Source organism: Python bivittatus, unplaced genomic scaffold (genome assembly GCF_059951505.1).
Source record: "Python bivittatus isolate LINGU-HERP-01145 unplaced genomic scaffold, Pbiv_v1 ctg000840_np1212, whole genome shotgun sequence".
NCBI classification, from domain to species: domain Eukaryota; kingdom Metazoa; phylum Chordata; class Lepidosauria; order Squamata; family Pythonidae; genus Python; species Python bivittatus.
The window spans coordinates 3,852,097-3,878,679 of NW_028277113.1; positions in this window are offsets into that span (position 1 = coordinate 3,852,097).

A 26,583-nucleotide genomic window follows, 5' to 3' on the forward strand; every position below is an offset into this window, starting at 1 on the left:
AGAGCACATCCATGAACACCAACTAGCAGTCAGAAGACATGATGAAAACTCCTTAATCTCACAACACATGGACAGACTAAACCATAGTTTAAACTGGGAAACTATCTAAGACCAAACTAAATCCAAAAATGTGAGGGAATTCCTGGAAGCTTGGTATTCAGACAAGTTAGCTATCAACAGGCACATAGAGATAAACAACATTTACACATTATTCAAAAGAGACAATGAAAAGGTAACAAAGAGACCAGAATACCTCCTTCCCAGCAATCAACACCCAGATAAGCAGTGACTAACACCAGGATTAACAGGAGACAAGCAATCAAGTAGTGAACAATATCCTAATCAAAGAATTACCAACTCAGGCAAACAGTCAAGTAGTAAACAACAGCCTAATCTAGGAATTACCAAGAAAAAAACAACTCCCCCACCAACACTGACAGGGCAAGCTACTGTATATAAATATAGAGCAAACCTCAGTCCCTTCTAGTACTGAAGATGTTACCTAAACGGGTAATGAAACGTCTGCAAGAAAATAACCAAGCTCAGGGAACCCCAAGGACTCCACATCAAGGTATGATCTTCCATTCAATTGATAAGGTTTGAATAGGCAACTAGGTTTATAGTTGCCTATTTTTTTTCTGATCATCAATAATCTGCACTATGCTGATGACACTACCCTGATAGCTGAAAACCCTAATCCTTGGAAAAGATATTCAAATGGTGTAATGTGTCTATACCTATGAAGATCAGAATCATGCAAGCCATGGTATTCCCTATGGAAGCAAAAGTTGGACTTTGAAGAAACAAGATAGGAAAAGCATCGACACTTTTGAACTTTGGTGTTGGAGAAGACTCATGAGAATACCATGGACAGCCAAGAAAACAAACCAATGGAAAACAATCCAATGGGTCATCGAACAAATCAACCCAGAGTTCTCATCTGAGTCACAAATGCTCAGACTCAAATTATCCTACTTTGGATATATTATGTGAAAGACCAAGTTAGGGATAGATTGTCATGGAGAAAATCTATTTATGTGGTTGCCAAGAGTTGACATTGACTTGATGGCACATAATCAATTCTTTCTTATTCTCCATACCTTTCAATATTTATTTATTGCTATTTATTATTTACTTTTTACACTCTGTTTTTGTTTTTAAATTTTGTTAACCACCTTTGCTGTGAGTAACATCTTGAGATCTGAAAATAAGCACTGTTTAAAGAACATCCAAAGGTTTCTATCAATGCTTGTGCCCATACAATATTCTAAACATCTCCCTCCAAAAGTAAAATAGGGACAAAAACAGTTGTGCCAGTTCTCGGTAGATAAATCTACTCCTTTGTCTGTTGCCCCTTGTGCATCCCAAACATTCTGTTTTTACATTAAGATAAACGACATATATGGAAGCATAATATAATGTGTTCTTTCTTACAAAATACATATTTAACCTTAAATATCAAAAATACAGAGAAAAGCATTTCAGTATTTGAAGAAATGCAGAAGCCTATGCCCAGCTAAATACCATTTGGCACATTCACATGAGAGGTATGGATCAGATAATTTCATAGAGGAATTTGCAAAGGCCAAATTCTTAAAGATCCAGAAAATCAAAAAGTGCTTTGGCAATGTACATTTTCAGAAAGGTCATATAAATCTTTTGCAAGGAGCAATAGTTATGCTACTGCCTTGCAAATTCCAAACTGACCCATATCATGCTTATATTTAGGCTATGCAAATGGCCATTCTGTGAGAATTCTCATAAATGAGAATATTAATCCAGTTTTGTTAACTATTGTAGTGTACACAATAGTACGCTTCTTTTCTTTATTCTCTCTCTCCCCCCTCTCCTGTTTTTGCCCTTTTTCTATAGCACTCTACTCCCTCAGTTAATCTTTTGCACTTGGAAAGAAATCAAGAAGATATCCAGATTCTACCTCTCCTCTAACTCCTAAAACTCTTAGGACTTGTCCAACCAGTATTTTACACTCAGTCTAGCAGCTGGCAGAGAAATTGGCTTCGTCTTACCTCCCACAGTTTCTTGTAGCACAGCTGCTTCTGTTGGGAAGTTGTTTATTTCTCTTTTCCCTTTCATATCCTTGACCTCCCCCCCCCCCCCAAGAAGTTGTGCAGTGTTTGGTGTCACAGTGATGAGCAAGATGCAATGATGAGAATGGTACTGAGGTTGTGCCTTGTAGAATCCCTGTGGGGATCAGTGGAAGTTAAAAGGCAGGCTGGTGGAGGAGGGAATGTGGAATTGTGACAGAAAAAATCTGGCTGGTTGCCTGTTTATAGTAACTGTAAAGAATACAGATGAGAGAAACATGGAGGGAGCACTCCCAATGACATTCCGAGTCATACTGTTACATATTTCAAGTAAACAAAATAAAATAAAGCTCTGCATAAAGTTATTGCTGACTTGGTTGCTAAACAAAATAATTTCACCTTCCCAGTCTTGGAAACTCTGATCAATATCTTCACTGCAACCTCCCAAAGAGTGAGGAGCAGCACAATGCAGGATTTATCATCCTTGAATGACCCTTCAGGTGTTTTAATTAAGGCTGCAAAATTCTAGAAAACTATTAGATGGTTGTGAAGAGTTCTTTGCTGCCATCAGGTGGTTCCCTGGATTGTTGCAGTGAAAAGATAGTAGCCCTAGTTTTGATCATTAACGTAGCAAATGGAACACAATGGTGAGAAATAGTAAGCACTCTGCAAAACAACAAATCAAATACCATACATCAGCTCCCCAGATAAACATCTTGCATTTCCAAGGATAAAGATTCAAGCCACAACCTTATCTCTATCACTTTTAAACTGTGCATACTTTGTCTCATACAAACACAGATACACAAGATCATTTAGAGCACTTACATGCTTTGCTTGTAATGTTGCCAGGTTCAAAACAAAGCAACTTCAGGTAGGGCTAGGAAAGACCTATTTCCACAATGGTGGAATCAATGGCAGCCAGTGTGTGCAAGACTAAGCTAGATGGCCAATGATACAACTTTCTTGACTAAAGTGTGATTCCTGGCATTCATCCAGGTTTTGGGCTGTGTATAGAATTGCTTTGCCATTGCTGGCTTGTGGATTATTCTTTCAATTTCCTCTAATCTATAGCTTTCAAATTTTTAGTTGATCTCCCATCTATGTACAGATCCTGCTTAATTTCCCAAATCACCTAAGGTTAACTAGGTGTTGCCAACTGCTGAGACAACCTCTGTCAGATAAAGCCCACTAACTGTTAGTTTAAGCATCCATTTTCAGAATGTTAGTGACAGTGGAATTAATAATTAGTAAAATGCAACAAGTTACAATATCCAGCTGCATAATACAAAGATACAAAAGATAGAAAATACTTTAATGACCAAGTATAGAATATATACAAGGAATTTGTCTTCAGTGACAAACAGCAAGATCAACGGCGCATTTGGATAGCAACAGAAAAATAATAAACAGTAACAATACAATGTTACTGTTACAATACAATTAGAATACAATGTATAGTAGCTTGTCATGAAAATTCTCTAGCATTTGGATCTAGATATATTGTTCCCAGAAGTATTTTAGTACCAAATATCATCATACTTGTTTTTATATAAATCATAACAGAAATAAGGCTGAATCTCTTATAGGTTAATGGTGCTAAGAAATAATTAAAATATATTAAATATTGTAAATATATTTTAATATTGTTGATTTGTTTATTACTGGTTATACTGCTGGAACTCATTAAAAAGGTTTGTAAATAGGAAAACTGATCTGACTGTCCACCCTTGCAGAATTCCTTAACCTTTGGGATACATACAGTAAGAAAATCTATCCAAAGACAAATAAAGGTAGTCCTCGTTTAGTGACTGCCTTGGACAGTGACTGCTCAGTTATTACAGTGATGAAAAAGTAACTTTGCAACCAATGCCCACATTTACGACCTTCATGACATCTCTCTTTCAGTCATGTGTTTTTCATTACAGTCAGTTAGTATGCATTGTCCTGTGCCTAACCCATTTTTTTTTCTTTTTCTCCCCCTTCCTGAGCTACTTTTCTTCCCAGCACAGTGCCTCCCTGAAAAGTGCTAACCACAAATTAACAAGCCCAGCTCTGTGACTGTCATGGCCGGCTCAGACTCAGAAGATGAAGAGGAATTACAGGAGGGTCATCAGCCTGAGGGGATTCAGCTGGAAGAGTTGCAGGCAGGGAAAGTAGTGTTGCCTAGCAACCAGGAGAGGCAGCTATTGCTGGTCCCAGAAGACAAAGAGGTGGAGTTAACACCTCCCTCCAATGCAAGGGCCTGCCGCAAAGAGAGGAGGGCTAAAACAAAGGCACTCAGCAAGACTATTGGTCAGAAAAAAACCCGCCCCATCAAAAGAACTAAGCTAGGTCCCACTGCCCCTATATAAGGGGAGCTACACGCCTCATAGACTCATTGGTGACAACTCAGTACCATATTCCTCAACTCCTTAGCCTGCCTTCTCAAGTAGTTGATTTGGACCCTCCTGCCACATTTGTTTGACCCTCTAGTACCTTGTTAACAAATTGAACTCTCTAGCCTCTAATCTAAGCTAGTTGAGTTTTTGTGGGCTAGGTAGTTTGGGTGTGAGGGACAATTGTTTGTTCAAACCATTTTGCTATTAGTGTTCTGTTTGAAAATCTATTAGTAAAGATGTAAGACTTACCTGTGTGTCTGTGATTTCCATGGGCTGGACAGGACAGTGACCTAATTAGTTGATTAGAACCCTCCTGCTGGCTCACAGCTGCTGCCTGAAATTGACCATACCCTAATCAGTTTCACACCAAAGGCTTTTGTTTGTCTCCTAAGTGGCTCACAGCTAGCATGCTAGGCAAACAGCTGTCATAGCACATTCCTTTTGATGTATATTCCCTGTTGTGATCCTGTTTACTTTCTTGTAATCCCTTCCTGTCCAATGAATATAAATGCAAACATAAATTCTCTTCTTCCTGATTATCCCAGCTCCAGGGTGAGCATTCCAAAGGGAGAGGAGTGGGAGAAAAAGGGTTATAAGATTTGCCCTTTTACTCCGCTTCCTCATGAGTTGAGTTCCAGAAACCTTCCCGGCTGTTTGGGCTCATCCAGCATTTGGGGTCATATCCTTCTGCTGTTGTAAAGCAAAGGAAAACTGAAGTAAAATTGTAAACACAGTTGTGGTCACATTATTTTTCACTTAGTGACTGCTTCACTTAATGACCAAGCTGCCCATCCTAATTGTGGTTGTGGGTACAAGGACTACCTGTACTAGAATTTTTGGTTGAGGTGGGGGTTAGGCAAGGAGAAATTTCATGTGATGACTGAACTGTCTTTATCTCTTTCTTTTATTCTACATTAAACAAGCAAGATGCTATACATAACAGTCAAGTAAATGTCACATCAAAAGATCTCTTTAAAAATTGGTACAGAGAATATCATTACATGAAAGTGTCATGTGTTTTCAATGTATAGATAGATAAAATAATGACTGCCTTGAGATCATGGAAGCCATAGTACTAGTGAAGGTAAAAAATGAATATCCCTAACTGTTAAAACTTCTAAGAATGTTGAGTAGGGTTTCTATAAATGTGAATAACTCATTGAATTGTCCTACGCTTTAAACTTGTCTCTCTAGAACATGCTGCTGATCTTTGTTTGTATTTTGAGAAGCACAAAATTCCTTTCTTTGTTATGAAACCTTTCTAACTGAACCTCTTTAAATCCCATATTTAAAGGGTCAGAAGGGGACTAAGAAAGAAGAGGGTAATACTTCACAGCCAGCACAGAAACATAGTGCACTCTTTAGGTTACTCTCCATGGAGGCATTTTCTCAGCTACTATTTGAGCACCACTTCCTTCTGTTTCTCTCTCTCTCTCTCTTTTTTTTTTTTTTGTCTGCGCTCAGTCATTGCTGACCCTGCAGTGACTGCTTGGACGAGTCCTTGCAGTTTTTAAGGCAATTGTTTTTCGGAAGTGGTTTGCCAGAGCCTCCTTCCTAGAGCAGAGCCCAGCTGGCGAGCGCAGGAGGCGGGGTTTCCGTTGCTTCGCGCCCTTTTCACGCTTACTGGCAACTGCTCCCGACTCCTTTTTGCAAGGCGCCACCAGCATTTTTCCTCCCACCGGAGTGAGAGTACCCATTTATCTACTCACGTGAGTTTTCGACCTGTTGGGTTGACAAGAACTGGGGAGGAAACAGGAGCTCACCCTGTTTAACGCAAAGGCTGGACTCGAACCAGAATGATGTCATATGTGTCATGACATCATTGTGCAAAATTATGTGAATTGTATAATTACTTAATTTGTGTCATTTGTGGGATAACATTGTAATACAAATGACGTTACTTGCCTCCTTGCAGAAGCCCTTGATAAGCAGCCAAAGGAGATATTGGTCTTGCTATTTTGCCTATTTTTCTTCTTCATTCCTGCCCATTCAAGCAACCATCATGAAATTAAAATTTGGTCATTGATCATATATTCTTGGTTTAATGGAATATTTGGCAGGATTTGCTTTTCTTTAATTCTTATGTAGTCAATTAATGATATTTGACTAGCCAACTGAACTAGCACACCAAATAGAAGCAAACAAAGCATATGTACTCTTGAACAATTTGTGGGTTTTACAAAGGGAGAGATTGAGTTTTGCTATTTCACTTGAAAGTCATGCTGTCTTCAGTCTTGTTGATTTCACAGGCTCAAAAATAACCTTCCATATTTCCTAGACCACACCTACCATCCCAGTACATCATCTCTAGTACAACTGCAGCTATTTTTATGTTTATAAGAATTACTTGGCAGAAAGGATTGTCTCATTCTCCCCAGGAAACTTGTTACTTTCCCAGGTAACAATTCTACTGCTGAAGCTAAATAAGTCAAGTTTTTCAGAGCTTCTACAGATAGAACAGGATATTTTTATAAAGCATTGTGAATATTAATATTGAATGCATTCTTTCAGTATGGAACTTTATGTAACAACAACCACCCCTTAAAATGCTAGAAGGTATCAGTAGATTTCTGGGAACTCAAAAATGTGTAGAAATTTTTAAAAAAATCAATACACTTAAAAACAGCATCCTAAAGGAAGGACATAAAATTGCTAAGACAATCCAGTAAGGACAGGACATGCTTAGACAAAAAAACTGGGCTTAATCTGTGTTCCAGCTCTCTCTTTCTCACTATGTTTCCAGTCTTTTGTCCACCTGTTTCTCTTTGTCATCAAAACACAACTGAGCAAAGATCTGTATGGCCAAGGACAGTCCAGGCTATTTCATGATAATTTTCATCCCATTTGGATATATAACATGTATTGTACATCCAAAAAGAGGCATTGGGAAACCTTATAATTTCTGTCACAAGACTGCAGTGTCATCTCTTTATCAGTTTGTGTCTAATGATGTCAATGTGATTTACAGACACTACAACATTCTTGTAAATTATGAGTACAATATAGTGGCTGTACCAGGTGGCAAACGTAGAAAGAGAAAGGTCAGGCAATTTGTTGAATATCTCTCAGAACATCACAACAGAATTAGTATGCATAATTTTCAGCCTCCTGTTCACATTCCATAATACATCTTATTATTGCATTATTCCATACTGGTTTAACTTTAACAAAGTGTGATTTGGCCACTGAATTCTACATAGTAAAATGCATCATTATTTATTCTATTCAATCTTCTTTGAATGATATTTTCTCCTGCCTGTATAGAAGAGATTATAAAGCAACAGAGTGTGTTGGTATAACTAAAAGGAGATTATATATTGCCAATTAAAGGCCTTATAATAATTTCTAGCAGCCATCCTTTAATGGTCTCTCCTTTTCCCACATCAAAAAGAGGAAATAGAAGATAGAACAGTAAATGAATGAAAATTAGTGCATTAATCAAAACAATAATGGTCACCAAAGAAGGAAAACACAAAAGAGAAAAAGAAGAACAAACTGTGCAGATAATACTATATCTTCATGAAGACAAAACTACCTGTCTCACCATTTAGTTTCATGGCTGTATAAAAGCAAATTTCTCACATTTAAAAGCATTTTTCAGGCATTTGCCTGAACAGGTGGATAGAACTGAAAATGGAGCATTGCCTGAAGTGTTTTCCCCAAATTGCTGTATCTTGGGGCTCATTTGAAAGTGATCATGTGATCCCAGGGCTGAAGAAAGCAGCATTCCAGATAGTGGTGACAGTTATGCTTGCGGTCACATGTATACAACCGAAGGTCCCCTTTGGAGCTGTTGCTTGAAATATCAAGGCTGAAGAGAGACAAGGGTGGGCCATTCTCTCACTCTGGAGCCTGCATACATTCAGGGAATGCCTGAATGGGGATTCTGTGATAAGAAGAAACAATCCATAATAGATTTATACAAATATTGGCTGCCTTGGCTTTCAGTTGCTTGATTTATAGAAGATGAGGGCAGTTGCCTCAGTAGAGGTGACCCCAGTTATGCCAGGGGACTGCGCCAAATTGAAGCTATGTGAAGGTATGGATGGGTTAACCAGTCTATCTTGGGTCCCTATACATTAAAAGTCTGTGTCCCCACCCCAAAATAAACACCTTGAAATGCTGTTTCCAAATGCATTTTTCTACTTAAAGTTTGTATACTTCAAATGTTCACTGAAGCCTTCAGCTGGGGAGTAACATTTTGGAAATGTAACACTGGTAAATAGAAAACTTCTGATCTTCACATTAGCCAGGCAGTGCCAATCCTATCACTGAGTGTCATAACTTGCAACAAGTTCATGCAAAGAAGGTTTGAAATTTCAGGCTTGAGAGGGTTTTGGATTTTGCCTATGGCAGTGCTGATTTTCTCTTAGATGGGATTAAAGAAAGAGGAGTGCCAAGAAAGGAGGAAATAGGAGACAGACAGTGCATCCATGTCCATCCTATGTTACTATTTTAATAGTAAATTTAGTATTATGCTATGCTAGTCTAATGATCAAAAATATTTGGAAACAGTCTGCCTTATGGTTCTGGCCTAACAAGCACTGCATCTGGTGCCTCATTAGAAATTACATGCTTATACTTAAGCATGGGCATACATGAGAAATCATAACTCCTTTTTTTACTTATTGATTGATTTATACAATTTATATAGCCACCTATCATACTTGTAGTGATGCTAGGAAGTGAACAGATGGTTAAAACCAAACCAAACCAAACAATGGAAAATAAATATCCAGAACATGTGTTTGGGGATTAAGATTGGAACAGAAATAATCAACCAATCAATGTACATAGCTCACTGAACCTCCCAACCCTGAAACTTAGGAGAACAGTCAGATGATTTATGCCTTTTGAAAGGCCGGTAGGGTTGGAAGCCATCTGGATGCCTTTCCATAGGGCGGATGCTGAGGTAGAGAAAACACAACTCCTAGATCCCACAATACAACATTATCAAACTGATAGGACCTGGAGCATGACAATTCTGCCAGTTCTGGTGGGGCATGCAGAGACAATCAGAGACAGGTGGTGCCACAAATAACCTGGTTCTACACCACGTAGGGCTTCATAGATGAAAACCAGAGCTTTGAGTTGTCCCCAGAAGCCTGCAGGGAGTCACTGCAGCTCCCGGAGCAGAGCTGTTACGTGAGAGTATCATTAAATGTCCAAAACTGCTTGTATTGTTATATTTTAGATCAGTTGCAGCTTCCAAATGCCCTTCACGGGCAGCCCCAAGTAGAGCACATGACAGTAGTCCAATTAGATTTCCTCTTTCCCAGAAAATTTCAGATGCCTTACTAAAAAAAATAAAAAATAAATGGGGATAAACGTTATTGTCCTAACTTACTTCTTTGTTTACTTATTTATACTCATCTGCCTAAATACATAAAAGTATTTTCTTCTCACCCCAGAGACTCTGGATGGTTTACATCAAACAAACCGCAAAAAATAAAAGCACTTTGTAACAGAACAGCTCCCATAAAATAGCCATCATACATCTCTTCAAAAAATGCAATCATAAAGGCAGCTCATGACTATGGTCAGCGCTAAAATCCTGCTGGAACAATATGGTCCTAGCTACTTTTTGAAAGGATGTCCCCTCCCCCCAAAAAATTCAGGGACCAAGCAGTTCCATAATGTGGGTGCTGCTACCTCTTTCTCCTTGTGTAGAGACTCTCAGCATCTCTTCTTAAAATAAGAGCACAGGACAGACTAGATCTGGATGGGAAGGACAGGTCTAGACATACAGAGATATTGAATGCTGCTGTAACTATTTGTCCCCATTAGTAGCCTTCCCACTGCATTTTGCACCAATTGTACCTTCTGAAATATCTTTAAAGGGGCCCATTTCAGTAATCTGTATGTGCAATGATGTGGGCATGAGTCACTGTCTTAAGGGCCTCCTGGCAAAAAAGCTTGCAACTGATATATTACTTGAAGTTGGATGAATGTTCTTCTGGCCATGGTTTCCATCTGTTGCTCAGGAAGGAGTCATGCATCCAGGAGGATTCCCAAGTTATGAAGCTGTCCTCCAAGGGGAATGCATCTGGATCCAGAACCAGTCCTGGAACCAGTATCAAGCCAGATCAGCACTTCCATCTTGCTGAGATTTCATTTGAGCTTGTTCCCTCCTATCCAGTCCTTCACAACCTCCAGACACCAATTGTTTAACAAAATGATTGCTTCCTGGGCTGTGAGGAAATGCAGGGCATCTAGGAGGTGGGATATGAGTTCTCTCCCAGTGGCCATGATATGGATCACTTATAAGAGAGGAGAAGCTTCACCATAAAGCAGCAGGAAACCAAAGATGTAAAGTGGGATGAAAAAGGGGAGAAAACAATGAGTTTCTCTCCCTCCAGCCAGGAACATATATGTCATCACAAATGCAATTTCCTTTAATGCCACTTTAGTATTTAATATTGTGAGCCACCCACAGTCACCTGGAATTGGGCAGTGCTTAATTTGGTTAAGTAAGTTAAGTTAAGTTAGTAGGAAAGTTTTCTAAACTAGTATTTTTTTCTGTGGCTTTAAAATTACTAGGCTGGACAATTATTATTCCTTTCTTGTAGGGCAAATTTTAGCTGGAATTTTTCTTATGTCTAGCTTTTTTTTTTCTTCCTGTCTGGGAAAATTTTGCTTCATATTCCAGTGGTAAAGGAACATCACAATTCATGGTAGAATTATTTTATATGCTTATTCCCAGCAACTATGCTATAGTGGATATACCATTCCCTAAAATCCTGACTCAAAGAGTCACGTTAGGCTCATGAAGGTGGAAAGAAAATAGATGAGAAAATAGATCTGATCTACTGGTGGAACTCCAGGTGATTTTGAATTAATTAGCAAAGATTTCAAATGCCCAGTTGTTTAACGAGAGCACCAACAAAAGTACCATTTCCCACTGAATGATACTACTGAAACTGAAAAGAGGAAAAATGGGGTAATCTGGAGTAGATTTGTGGGGTAAGAAGACTGTGAGCTCTGTTCAGATGTGCTTTGAACATAAATCTTTGCTTCAAAGTTCTTTAGCTGAACAAATATGCAATTTGAACTTGGCTGTCTTGGTGGAGCTGGTAGCTGAAAAAGATCCCACTAGCCTGATATTTGCCCATTTCTGAGGTTAGCAGACCATTTCCATTTTCATTCCTGAAATAAATAAGGGAGAGCTATTTTGCCAAGACCAAAATTAATTTGACTATACTTGCTCTTGTTCACTGCAAGTGCTGGTAGAGGTTTATCATTTATTCTACAATCTCTGTCTTTCTCATTCTCCATTTCCTTTCAGTTCTGCTTATTTCCTCACTCTATAATTTTGCCTGATTTAGCTTCCTCCATTAGACATTCTCAAGAAGAAGACATTAACACTTGAACTTTATTTTAAGAAAGGGAATGACACCCCAGTCAACCTTTTCAGCAGTGATACGATCCTATTCTGTTAAAGTTAATTTAATAAGTACTAGATGAAACACTTCTTTTCCTTGCCAAGACCCATGTTCAGAAAATGGTACTTCTCATCTGACAGCTGATAACACCACCAGCTAATAAAAGCATGTAAAAGAAGACACATAGTATGTAAGGATAGGATGGGATGCTATTGTAGAAGAATAAGAAAAAAGCCCAAATCCCTCATCTTTGACCTTGTGAAATAAATGATGCTTCCTCCCCGCCCCCCTCCATCTGATCCTTAAAAAATGAGGAGCTTAGTTTTCTGGGACAAGGGAGGCAACATCCATCACATCACAAAGATTGATTAAATAAGATGCTTGTCACTAACCTCTGAAAAACTAAGGAGGCAGGGCTAGGCTGCCCTCTTGAGAAAAAAACCCAGGTCAGGCTACCCTATATGGATGGTAGTGGGAGAAGGAACACTTTGTAAGAATATGTGAGACCTGTGTTGGATCAGGCCTAGGCTACTGGCCAAAAACATGCTTTCAGAAATTTACAAAAATGAATTGGATGACAGTCCTCTCCCACTGTTTCTGATATTTAATGTATGCTGATTGTGATTCAGATGGTGAAATACAGCCATCAAGCTGCAGCCACTGAAAGCTGAATCCTCCATGAATATGTGCAATACTGTGCATGAATTTGTCCAGTTCCCTTTTAACCCCCACTTTTGGTGTCAATCACCACATCTGACAGCAGCCAATTTCACAGTTTAATTGATCTGTAAATTACTTTCTGTTATCTTTCTTGGATTTCCATGCATTTAGTTTTAATGAATGTCTATGAAAAAGGAGGAAAACTTCTCTTTATCTGCTTTTCCCATATTGTCCTTATCATGTCTCCTCCTACTTGCTTTCACTCTGAGCTTAAAACCTTCAATTATAGTCTTTCTTTATAGGAGCTGCTCCAAACCCCCTAATCATTTTGATTGTCCTTCTTGGAACCTCTTCTAGACCTATAATATCTTTTTGAAGTGTGGTTATCAGAACACTGTATTGCATTCCAAACTCTGTCTCACCACAAATTTATATAACTCAATTGGCTATTTTATCCCTAGTACATATCCTAATTATTCCAAGCATAAGTCTCCCCTCCCCTCCCCTCCCCTCCCCTCCCCTCCCCTCCCCTCCCCTCCTCCTCCTCCCCCTCCTCCTCCTCCTCCTCCTCCTCCTCCTCCTCCTCCTCCTCCTCCTCCTCCTCCTCCTCCTCCTCCTTCTTCTTCTTCTTCTTCTTCTTCTTCTTCTTCTTCTTCTTCTTCTTCTTCTTCTTCTTCTTCTTCTTCTTCTTCTTCTTCTTCTAACAGCTGTACATTACGTTGACATTTTCATTAGTTGTATTCTTGATCAGTCACTGCCAACTCACTACCAATTAATATATACATGCAGTTTTTTGTTCTGCAAACAAACAAACAAACAAAAATGTGGAAAAAAAACCTGGAGCATTTGCCATTTGAAAGCTCAGTCACCCAGTTTGGAGAGAGCCTTTTACATCTGTGCTTATCTGAATACTTTGGTTTTGTTTGGAAACTTGTCCACTTTACATTGTTTATTTCTGACACAAGATCATTAATAAGCAAATTAAATACTAATCCACGGGGACCTTCCTTTGAATATCTCCCCAATGTCAAAATTGTTGATGTCAGCTCTTTTTCCTGTTCTCCAATCAGTTTTCCATTCACTGTTAGCACCTTTTTCTTCCCCCATAACTGCTGAATTTGCTCAAGGGCTTTTGTTAGAGAACTGCGGCAAAGCTCTCTGAGAATCTTGGAAGGTCGCAGTAAATATGCATATTGATGTCAGAGTAAACTGCTCATTTAGTACCACAGTCTCAAGGCTTTATAAGGGAGAACCAGAATTTTGCCTTGGAAATATACCACCAACCAATGCAGACTGAACAACAGTAAAGGTATCACCTAAATAAAAGACTCATCTCAGAAGCCTTGCAACCACTTTTGACACATAGCTACAATTTCAGAATATTTTTTTTATCTTACTGACAAGTTTTTACTGTATTCATAAGCATCTGCATTTCACCACCCTCTCTTTACCCATTTGATCTCCATCACACACACATAGACACATGCACGCACACACACACACACACACACACACAAGAAACATGTTTAAATATCAAACATCACATAAAGAAGTCCTCATTGTCCTTATGCACACTATATGCTACCTCTTTCTGGTATGGGCTGAATGGTGCTCACTTCCTGTTCACATGTAGCTATTCACATCAAAATGTACTCTACCCCCTCCCAATAATTTTATGCTGACAACTTTTTTATGATGAATTTTGTTTTGTCATATCGCATGTTGCAATATGCAGCTCAACATCAGCCAAGTCTTTAGACATTTCTGTGCAAACTCTGCTGTAGTAGTCCAAACAGGATATGAGGCACCAGTCAAGCTAAGCAAAGGCACCACAGCCGGGTCTAATCTAAAAAGATATTTATTTTCCTTTTTTTTTTTTTTTTAGAAAACTAGACCTGGCTGTGGTGCCTTTGCTTAACTTGACCGGTGTCTCATATCCTGTTTGGAGATTTATTTTCTGACTTCCAGGGAAGAAATGGCAAATTGAAAATGGCTCCACAAAAAGTGGAGCCAATAACCATGGTGGAATGAATAGCTGGCAAGTAGACTGGCTCTCCATAATTCTCTCTGGACAAGGAGAGGACTTGAGATCACCCACAAGTGCTCCAGACAGCTGGTCCTTGTGAGGAAACTGCAAAACAGCAGTCTTTGGTGGGTTTAGAGCTCTGGGAGATGAGGAATAGCCATCTTGCTCAAACTGGTCAGAGCCTTTAAAAGGAGACTAGGTTCATATACTTCCTTTTCTAATCACTTTTGGAAATTGCTTCTTAACTGCTTTTCAGCTATTAGGAACCTTTGGATCAACATGTTTTACTTCACCAGGTGAGTTTCTTTCAATACTTAGCAAAAAAAAAAAAAAGTTTTAAATACAAGTTTAAGTTTAAGGACTTAACTTTTTTTTTTCCTGGAATAAATAGCAAAAGTATAATTAAAACTTTGATTTTAGAAAGTTACAAATGGACTAAGAGTCCAGATAAAATTGAAATAAGATTTTGGTATTAATTATAAGATCCTTCCCATGGGAAAATGCTTTTGTTTTGAATTCTTCAAAAAAAATAAGATAAGACTTTAAAAATTGGACACTAGAGGGAATTAGGAGGAACTAAAGATTACAATTAAAGGAGAAGAACACTTAAATTTGACTTACAAATACAGAATGAAGCAAAATATTTTAACGTTGGACATCTTAAAGGATATTTTTGAACAACAGACCCAGAATTAATTTTAATAGTGTCTGCCTCTATAGATAGATTTCAAAGATGTTACAGAAGAGGAACAAGTTTTACCTGACAAGATAGAGACTGATAAAATGGATTTAAAAAATGACAGGCTACAAGAATGACATGGAAAAAGATGTACCCTGGACATGCAAAAGAAACTGATGTCTTAATAATTAAAAGGGATATAGAAATTATAAACCAAGAGAGTGACCTGGATACTTTTCCTAGATTGGACTTATAAAAGAGGCTTGATAAAGCTTTGAATAATTTTGTGGGAAGGGACAAAGAAAAAAAATGAAAAGAAATCAAGTTCTATGACATTATTTGAAGGCACTAAATATCAAGATTGTTAAGAGTAAAAGGAAGAAATATAGATTTTATTTGATCAAGGTTAAAATAGATATGTTAATAACAACATATCTCTGGTAACCCTTAATGGACTTTTGTTGATATCAGGGCTGAAATGACAAGGTTTTATGGATTTGTTTATAGATAAGACATGGGATATGGGAAGAAGAGATTATTTGTATTTTAAGAGAAGGTGATAAGCTAATAAAATTATTTATACTTGTGATGAAGGGTGAAGTAATATCTTTGTATATATGTTTCCTTGTTCTTTACTATATTCTCATTTTTTTTCTTTTCTTTTTTCTTTTTCTTTTCAATTTTTCACTTTTTTTCTTTTCTGTACCTTCTATTTTTTTCTTTTCTTTTTTTAGTTTGCATCAGTTTTTATTGTTGTAAATTGTAGTCTCTAATAAAATCACTATAAAAAATAAAAATATATTAATTTTCCTATAGAACTATAACATGTCCATCTTGTCTTAAGTCCTTTTTGTTAGCCCAGTTCTTTAATCCCCATCTGCAGTGTCAGTTAATCTATACTCAGAAAATCTTAACTATCTTCTCAGAATCAGATGGAAAAATAAAAGAGTTATATGATATCTGAATATTGAAAACAAAGCCCCAAATTTCCTGATGGCTTTTTGCTGTAATTTTCTGTGGATGTTAATAGGATGAAGGGCAAGATGTCATTCCATTGGCAAAAATGTTGGGAGCTCCCAAAACAGTCCCCCATATCTGGATTTGGTGGCTTCTGGAATGTATGTTCCATAAACCATCAAATCATTATATCATAGTATGTTCAAGTGCCATTCCAAACAAGTGACCGAGAGTCAAAAATCACAGAATCAAAAGAACATATGTCACTGTCACACCATTATAGAAGGGCTTTGATCATCACAGTTGTTGACTCTTCAAGTATGAGGAGGGAAAGTGAACAAATGATTGGAGCAAATTTGGGACTGTCCAGTTCAGGACCATAGAGAGAAACCTTATCCCAGCATTGACTTTTAGACTCTGACCTTGAAAGTCCTTCCTTCCTCCAAGTCTTTCAATAGGCTTTTAAAAGCTCATTTTTTTAAAAAAATAGTTTCTGGTAATCCTGTATTAAAAAGTGCCTTGCAATTTCTCAAAAGGTTTCTTCTGGCTTTGCTATTTAATCATGGTGTTTAAGAATTTCTTTCACATTTCTTTGGTGTTTTTGAGCTTACTTTATTGTTGAAGATGGAGGATGCTACTTCTGGTGTTCATAACTGTTTGTTTGTTTGTTTGTTTTTTCCATTGGTCTGAAGCTATCCACACTTCCCAAATGGAAAAAGCTGAATAAGAGTAGCTCTCTTTAAGTCTTTCCTTGAGATTTAACTGACAGTGTGGGAAGCTATGGAGGCTACAAATTGCTTGAGAAATGATTGTACAATTAAAGAAAGGTCCAAGCATTCATACGTTGACCAATTTGTAGCTAAATATATAATACAATATTCTATTCAAAATAATTTCACCAAAATTCTTCTCCAGTTTAAAAGAAAATTTAAAAACAGATTGTTTCCATCCAATTGAATAAGAACTGTTAGGAAAACACACTCAAAAATGTTTTGATATGATACTAATGCCTTACTCCATAACATTGCATGTACAAATTGGAGGACTCAGGCTGCTGTTGCAGAAAGGTCTCAAAGGGCTCTCCCATATGGCAGCCTTAAGCTGCTTGCCTCCCATGAGGAACTGGATGAAAATGAAGCTGGCTTCATAAATTGCTCTTCAGATTTTAATCTGTTCTTCAGCTTTGGCAATTATGTTGACCAAATGTTCTGTTCCAACAGCAGTTGCTACAGCCTCTGACTGGTGGATTTCCCTGCTCCTTTAGTATTCCTACTTGTGCCAGGAAGGCAGGCAGGCAGGAAACACCATCATATTTTCCTTAATTTGAATGAGAGAGGAAAACTGGCAGAATTTTACTGGTTAGGGGGGAGAGGACACTATTTCACTGGTCTACTGGTGAACCTGTTAAAAAAAGATCCTGCGTCTTACAAGTCTATGGGGAAAAGGTCCCTCCAGAATATGGCAGGCAGTCTACAATCTCAGGATGAAATGTCTATAGCGGGCAGTGGCCAGTAATTGGAGGGAGAGGCCATTACCTCAGGGCATAGAAGCCAAATGGAGTATAGACCCAGAGTAAAATGAAGCACAAATGGAGTATAGCCCAGAGTAAAATGAAGCACAGCAGGCAGATCACAGAGCACCCCTAAAAAGCACTATTTTTAATGCAGAACAAAAAAACACAGATAGAAGTTGCCTTCATGTGGGCTGAGGATGAATTGAAGACAACACTATGTATTCCTGTCTCTGAGAAAATGTTAGACAGAGTGACTTCTGATGAGGAATGGCGAACTGATGTCTCGCACTCTGTGGGAGACATTGCAGTCGAAAGGCAACTGGATGTGGGATCCAGACTGCCAGTAATTCTCTCTGGGTCAGAGAGATCTTGAGATCACCCTCCTGTACTCCAGACAGCTGGTTTTTTGTGAGTCAACAGTAGAAACAGATGTTTTTGTGGTTGCTTGTGATCAGCTGGAAGTCAAAGGTTTCATCATGCTCTGAGCTGTTAATGTAGCCTTTTCATGGACTCAAAGTTCAATCAAACCTCAACTTTTTAATCACCTTGGGATTCAGTTGTTGTTGTTGTTGTTGTTGTTGTTGTTGTTGTTGTTGTTGTTGTTTCCCTGTTTCTTTAAGGTTGAGAACCCTTTGGAACTGCAGGTTAAGCATTCACTGAGTGAGTCTCTCTTCAATCAATTTAAAAGAAAGAAAACTTTGTGTTTCCAGCTTTGTAAGATCCTTATTTTTGCAATATATAACAAAAGGGGGAACTATAGTGTTGTTTTTGGTAAAGTTTTTAAATACTAAGGATTCAGTTGAAATTGATTTTAAAAAAGACTGAAATTTATTAAAAAGAACCTCTCATGTTTATATTTAGACCCCATAACAAAGTTTTGAAGGGTAACCACTAGAGGGCACCAAGCGTCTACTTTAAAGGAAACATTTTATAAGTTGGCTCAAGAAATGTTTGGGCTATGTAACTCTATATTTGAACCAAAATACATTGTTGAGGAGGAATAAGTCGCTTTGAATAAAATGAAAATGGACATTAAGGTGAACTTAAAAATTATAATCCACAAGAAAGAGATGGACATATTGGACTTACAAATGGAACTGGATGTTCATTTAAGAATCAAAAAAGATATACAAATAATGTATCAAAAAGATGATGTGGATTATCTGTTTAAACTGGAATATAGGAGCTTTACAGGAGCAGCTACATTGAAATTGCAAATGAACTTTGATAAAGATATCAAGGATTTCAAGAGAAGAGACAAGGATAGTAGAAGAAAGCAAATGTTAGAACTTTATTTACTGGATTCAAGGATACCTGGGAGAAAGAAGAAAAAATACAAAATTGGTTTATTTGATTATGGTTACATAATGGGTTGCTATCTCTGGTGATACTTTGACTGGATAGTTTTGTTTTGTTTTGCTTTGTTTTGGAAATGTTCAATTGGGTGTAATGGACTAGTTTGTAACATCTATGCTTGTCAGAACCTGCATCAACCTACAGTTGTTAATTTACAAAACATAGCAGTCAATGGGAGTTTGCTTGATTTGCTTCTGCCAATTGTGACTGGGGAGGGGGGCTAGTAGTTAAGGGTTGTAATAGGAGTGGTCACGGGAGATGGTGAGGAGCTTAACCTTATATGGGCAATGAGGCCGGGTCAAATTGCAGGCAAGGCCAGTGGGGGCCTGATGGCCAGGAAGGAGCTATGTATCCCTGGGAGGAAGGGAAGAGGTCACCACCAGGTGAAGAGGAATTGAGGCACCAAGGCAATTAGGGGAGGGGGGATAAATAGAGGGAAATTTTTCTAGGCTTTAGTTTTAGCAATGTTTTATTCAAAGCTACATGTACCACAAAATAAAGAAGCATTTTCTGAACCAGGTCTGGTTGCATGAGAATTCTTCGGGATTGGGGCGTGGACATTGTGGACTTGACAATGCTACTATTTTTTGGTATATAAATAAGGAATTATTATTTCTGGTAATGTTTAATAGCTTTTATTTTTCAGTAATGTTTAATTGTTAATCAGAATTAATAATGGGTTGCTATCTCTGGTGATGGTTAATGGTTATTTTTTATTATAATTTTTTAAATTTTTTTGCAATGTTTAATTGTTAATTGGGATTAAATTTTTATTATTAAGAGAGGGATTAGGGGGATTATGTTTAGATGGAAAGGGGGACTAAATGCTTATGTTGCTAGTTATGTCTGTCAATTTCTACACCTTTTGTTGATTAATAAGGAGAGTTGAGGATTTAGAGATGGGTCTATAGAAATTGGGGTGAAGTATGGAATGAAGATGTATTTGATAGTATTTTAAGAGACAGTGATAAGTTGTTAATGTTGAATATCCTTGCTGGGGATGAAGGGGGAAGTTTCTCCCCCCCCCCATACACTTTTGGGGGGATTTTTTTTTTTCTTTCTCTCTGCACTTTCTTAATTTTTTTTTCTTTTAATGTATTTTTGTATTAGGTTCTTGTATTCATTTTATCTGTTTTATATAACCTTTCATAAAATTATTGGAGAAAAGGTTAGTCAGCCATCCTTGTACTAGGGCAAGCCATATGTCTGGATAAGCCCAGAGTCTTTCAAGTCACTAAATTACTCTGAAATCTCCCTGTCAGGTCCCAAAGGCAGTGACACTTCCCTGAGGTTTATGGGTTGAATTGCAGGTTCCATGATGAGCCAAGGATAAATTCTGCACCCTAAACTAGAGCAAGTATGTTGTTCCCAATGTAGGTCATGTGGCAAAGGAAGATTAAGCTCACCTAGAAGCACAATTGAAATTCATCAGAACAATAGGCCTTATCCAAGAAAAGCTAGTGTCTGCCATCTGCATTACTCCACTGATTTGGAAACAGTTGTATATACGGCTCTTTGTGATCAGAGCTTGATTACTACATTATAATTCCACACATTTCCCACTTTAGTTTGGATGTGAAATCATTAGAGAGAGATATAGATGTATGGCATGAACTATGATTGGTATACCACAACTTTCCTCCCTAAACTAGATCCTGAATTAGTTACCTAGAGTCCTAGCAAGGAGCAACTAGATTCTGCAATCTGGGAACATTATGGTGTAATCCTGAGAAAACTAAGGTAATAACTGATGATAGGCTTTTAAAGTTTACACAGGAAATATTCTTATCTCTAATGGAAGAAACATGGCAGCTATGTCACACTCTCAAACATGTATAGTTGCATTCCAAAGTACACAATGTGAGAGCTGCTATTTTATGCTTCTAATGCAACTTTTCCCCCTTTTTTTGTTGTTCTTTAAATCTATTATCATAGAGTAAAACAAATATTCATATTAGGTAAAGTGAACTAATTTTGCTAGACAGAGAACTGATTTTTTTAAAATTGATTTTCTTATAAGGAATAATTTGCATTGGATTTTGTAAAATGACAGGTATAGAAATAAGCTGTTATTGTTCAGTGAACTGATTCTAAGCAAGCAATACAGAGGATTCACTTTTCTGCAAATTGCCATGGAAGAAAGAAATAGGATAAACTGTGTTTTCCTCCACCAATCCTTGATTGGTTTCCTTTTTTCTCCTATCACTCCAGATAACCATCTCCCTTTACGCCCCTGTATGCAAAATCACCAGCAATAAAGTTTTAGAAAATAAAATGATAGTTTGTTACTGTTTTTGTTTTAACCCTAGTAATGCTTTTTTCCAAGAAAGGTGCTTACCTCCACAGTGGTAAAGCAAAGAGTGAATATCTACATATATTGTTGTTGTTTAGAAGCCTTCACTATGTTCAGATTGGGAAAAAAATATATTAGTGGAAACAGCTCCATAAGATCATCCATTTACTCTTCAATGCTTACAATTGAGTTTCAGCAAGTGAATGTTGGTATACACCAGTGTTGTCCAAACTTGGCCACTTTAAGATGAGTGGACTTCAACCCCCAGAATTTCCCAGCCAGCATGGCTGGCTGAGGAATTCTGGAAGTTGAAGTCCACTCATCTTAAAATGGCCAAGTTTGGACAACACTGGTGTACACCATGAAAAGGGAGTTTGTAAATCCAGAAATATACTGCCCTCCCTTTTTTTTTTAGGGATGCATCACTTTGAGTAGAAATAGGTCAGTGTTGGCCCAGCATTACTTTTGAAAAACAAGTTATTCTGGTTTTTGACATAAGCACATTATGCACCTTGGCTTGTAGTTGTGATGGACGTTTTTCTTTGTTTCAAGAAGAAAAATGCTCTGCAGCATCTCTTTCATTGACAGTTTTAATTCTGGGAGCACACAATACTCCTGAACCAAGATCATGTTTTTCAAAAACTGACTTCCCTTCGCCAGGCATTACCACTCAGTGATATGAGAGATTCCATCTTTCTTGTCATGCTAAAATCCAGCTTTTTGAACTAGAAGATTTGGAAGTCTGAGAGCACATTGTGGCCACTCTCACAAAATGACTATTAGGGCCTATTCACAGCTGCAAAATACTCAGAAAGCAAGATAGTGAGGTTTCTTCTTGACCCACCCCCCCCCGCCAGGTTCTGCCAATACAGTGCTCCTTCTCCTTCTCCTTCTCCTTCTCCTTCTCCTTCTCCTTCTCCTTCTCCTTCTCCTTCTCCTTCTCCTTCTCCTTCTCCTTCTCCTTCTCCTTCTCCTTCTCCTTCTCCTTCTCCTTCTCCTTTCAAGCAAAACACAGGGCTGCTATCACTATAGCAACATTCTTGTAAATAAAACATATCCTTTGCTTCTCAACATGTTAGCTTCCTATATAATTTGTTTCTAATTAAAATACTCTTTAAAAATAAAATCAGATAGGGTAGGGAAACTGGGGAGTACCAAGAATGATATCTCTATGCACACTGATACGCTGTGCAGTGCATGAAACAGTTCTTAGATTGGTATGTGTGACATTCAGAAAAAGATGCTTGAAAACTTCCTTTTAGTGTGGTAAATGAAGAGAATAATCTCTTTATAAAGTGAAATTACTTAAACTCATCCAAAAACAAAGTAATGCAAATACCCAAATTGCAGGTGTGCAAGGCCAGTGAAGTCACTAAACACTAATCAGTTATAATATCTGGGCCCATTTTGAATAATTTTGCACAGTTATTAAGTCAACAAGCACTTTGGGATGACTAGGAAGAAGGCCCAATGAAAACAGAGCAAAGAACCTATTAACAACAATCTATTAAGACCAAACAATACAGGTATTTTCTTAATTTACAATAACCTAGTTTTAACCTTCTCTGGAAAGCCTTGTTCTCTTATGTGAAAGTGCAAAGCTGAGGCACGGTAGGGTAATTCTTATATTAAGCAGAGATGTTGGCATACTGGAGATCTTAAATCAAACATTTTTCATAGAAATCCAGAAGGACTTTTAGGCATCTGCCTCAGCTTGACCTGAACTTCAGACTATCAGCAGTCCATGGATATATTCAGTAATGAGAATGGGGCTTACATGATAATAGAGGTATACAAGAATTTCATAACAGATCCTACTGGAAATCAATCTGAGTGTTTCTCTCTCAGGAGGAGGATCGCAGAATGAACATTAGCAGCAATGAAATCAAGCGAGTATGAACCCTTCTCCAAACATGCTCCTTGATGCCAAGAGCCTTAGTCAAGCATTACATACCATTTAGAATTCAACACATTAAGAGTGTAGGGCAACCATTCTCAAACTCTGCTTGTTTGTTTTGTGCTCTGACATCAATGAACAGTTGGTTATCCATTAAACCAAAATAACAAATAAAACTGTATTGAAGCTCAGTAAAATCACCATTCACATACTGTAGTGCTATGTGAGGAAGATCGTGAGAAATGGGGTGAAGAGGGGCTACCTAGGGAATGGTCAGATACGAGAGGGCATAGCCTGCAGCTGCATAATTGATGGAGAAAGAGGCTCAGAAGGGACCCTCCCTAATTTCAGGCACAAGTACATGCATAGAGTGAACATTCACATCAAACATTAGCAAACGAACCAAACCAACATTGTACTAGTAACTGCTAGAGATTAAACAAAGTGGGAAATGTGTTTGGCTTATGGACCTTGGATTTTGGAAAACTGCACTGGGGAGATTAATATCTTCTGTCAATGGAAGGTAAGGGAAAAAGACTCACCTATTGCCTTTTTAGCAATGTTTTAACTTACCAATCATAAAAGCTCATTAAAAATGTAGCTTTAAAATATTGCCCATTGCAAATAGTACACAACAATATCAAAGATATATTCAAACATTTGTAGGCTACTTTAAATGGGTCAGCTGTTGGAAATAGGCATATAAAAATCCACCTATCCTAAATGGCACTCTTCATTAGTTTTATGTCCTCTTCCTTTACACGTGTCAAGGAGTAAGCACTGGAAGACTACTAACATCAACCAATTAAATAACAGGCAACACCAGATTATTAACTGAATGCTAATATTTCCAGTTGTGTGACAGCTTCACAGTACTGTATCTATACTTGTCCTGTGTGCATTTTTCCCCCTTCATGCAGTCACTTTTTTCTTAACGTTGAACACAGCTGACATGTAAGATTAACGCAACTTGCAATTTGATTTCTCAAGGCCGGTCATACATGAAACATGCTTTAATTCTGAATTATTTTTTTTAGCAAGGGAATTGGTATTTAACCATGCAGTTCCTGGAAATAGGGCAATACTCTATGTAATTTTTAAGAAAGAGTGTTCGTGCTGAACACAACAATATTGAAGAAAGTTATTAAAATTCTGGATGAAAAGGCATTAAAAGACTGGAAGAAAATAAGGTGAAGATCTCTCTCCTCCCCCCCCCCAAAAGTTGATATATTCTACCTTACAAAGGTAGACTGAAAGTAATAAAATTGGTGGCTTAAAAATTATTTTGTTCATATATTGTATGTACAGCATATAGTTGGCCTAGAAATGCTTCTCTCTCTCTGTCTCTCTCTGTCTCTCTCTGTCTCTCTCCCTCTCCCTCTCCCTCTCCCTCTCCCTCTCCCTCTCCCTCTCCCTCTCTCTCTATATATGTATGTATGTATGTATGTATGTATGTATGTATGTATGTATGTATTCTCTTTTTGATCCTTTCCCCAAAGGGGGAAAAATACATGAATGGGGCAATCATATTTGTGATGACCTGATGGTATATATCATGAAAGATGTACAACAGGTTCAGACACCTCACAAGAATGATTTGGCAGTCCGAGATTTGTATCAAGTGGGTCTCTGTTTCCTTTCACAGTACATATCTTTATTTCTGGCTATGGGGCTTCTAGCCAAGCCCTAAATCATAGAATTCAATCATATCAAATTGATCTGAAGGCAGTCACGTAACCAGCTAGAAAATTTAAAAACAAAAAGGCAAAAAAAAAAACTTAAATGTTTCTTCGTGCAAATGCTGCATTCCCGTTTATTCTCCAAACTCTAAGACAGTGTCAAGGTGGCAATAATGGGGTTTTGCAGTGTCAGCTAATGCTCCAAAACTGTATGTTCAAATGCTTTTTCCTGTTGATCCAGCATTCTTTCATGGGTCACAGGGTGCTAAAAAAAAACATGAAATTGTATATATGTAATGTATTATATATGTAATGTTAAACAGAACTCACATTGGTAGTTACTTAGAGGTCAGCGAACCTCAAATCAATGATGGCATTTGTGAGTTCTAATGTTTTAAGTGGCTTTCACATTTCTATCTTCAGGAAATTGGAGCAGAATTACAGGAAAGTGATTATGCAGTCACTACTTGTCAGATGTGATGAACAACTAGCTGAGCAGGAAGGCTGAAACAAGTTGCTACAGTGCTTTGAAAGTCCAAATACAAAATATCAGAGATAGGAGGTGAGAAGGAAATACATTCATGCCCAGACTTCAGATTTATATTATGATGGATTCTGAATAACACTTCAGTATCTATCTATCTATCTATCTATCTATCTATCTATCTATCTATCTATCTATCTATCTATCTATCTATCTATCTATCTATCATTAGAAAGAGCAATAAGCATTTTCACTTTTCCTTGCAATAGAAAGGAGTTATCTTGTGGTAGGCACTATGGTTTACAAGTCCTGTTAGAAGATCCAGCACCTTATTAGTTTAACTATCTAACATGCCAAAGTTTATGATATGTTGGGGGGGCTACTGGCATCTTGCTAAATTGAAATAGGGACTATGTTTGCATATTTTGAAATTACAAAGTAATTACACCATTTGCTGAAATATGTACACCAGAAAAGCACATGTCACAAAGCTCATTGTTAAAGTATACAAGATAATTATGTTCTGTTGACTGTCAAATGTAATACGCTTTCAAACAGCTAAGTGCCTGAGAAAAGTCAGGAGATCTGGGCAATCAGCTTCTAGCATAATAAATAGATTAATAAAGGATACAAATAAAATTCAATACATATTGCATCGCAGACTCTAGAATATGAAACCAGAACTGAGTGCTATATTTTTCTTTCACTCCCTGCTCATGCAAACCATTCCCAACCCAGCCAGACCCACATTTTGGATAATGAAATTCACAGAGAGGCGTATGTGGAGATTTTTGCTGGCTTTTACCTAAGGAAATAAAAATAATTGATCTTGATCTTATAATAAAATATTTACTGAATACTTATTTTCGGCCTGCTTTTGGTTTTCAATCTCAAATGTCCAATTTCAGTTGAATTAGTACATACCTTTCTTCTCAAAATTAAATCAGTCTGGAATTTGCTTTTGCTTCTTTTTAAGTTACCACTCACTGCTGAATGATAACCTGATGCAACTGCTGGACTTAAGCATGAATGAAGCAAGAATGCCTTTAAGTCTTAGCACGTCCCATGAGTAAGTTAGTTTGGGCGTCATTAAAACAAGAAACAGTGTCCATGATGAGATGCAAGATTTTTATTTCTTACTTTCTCTTAATTCTTATTCTTATTTTCAAGCACATGTTGTTCAAAAAAAATATTTGAGCAGAAAACATAGAGCAGAACACTACTAGTGAAC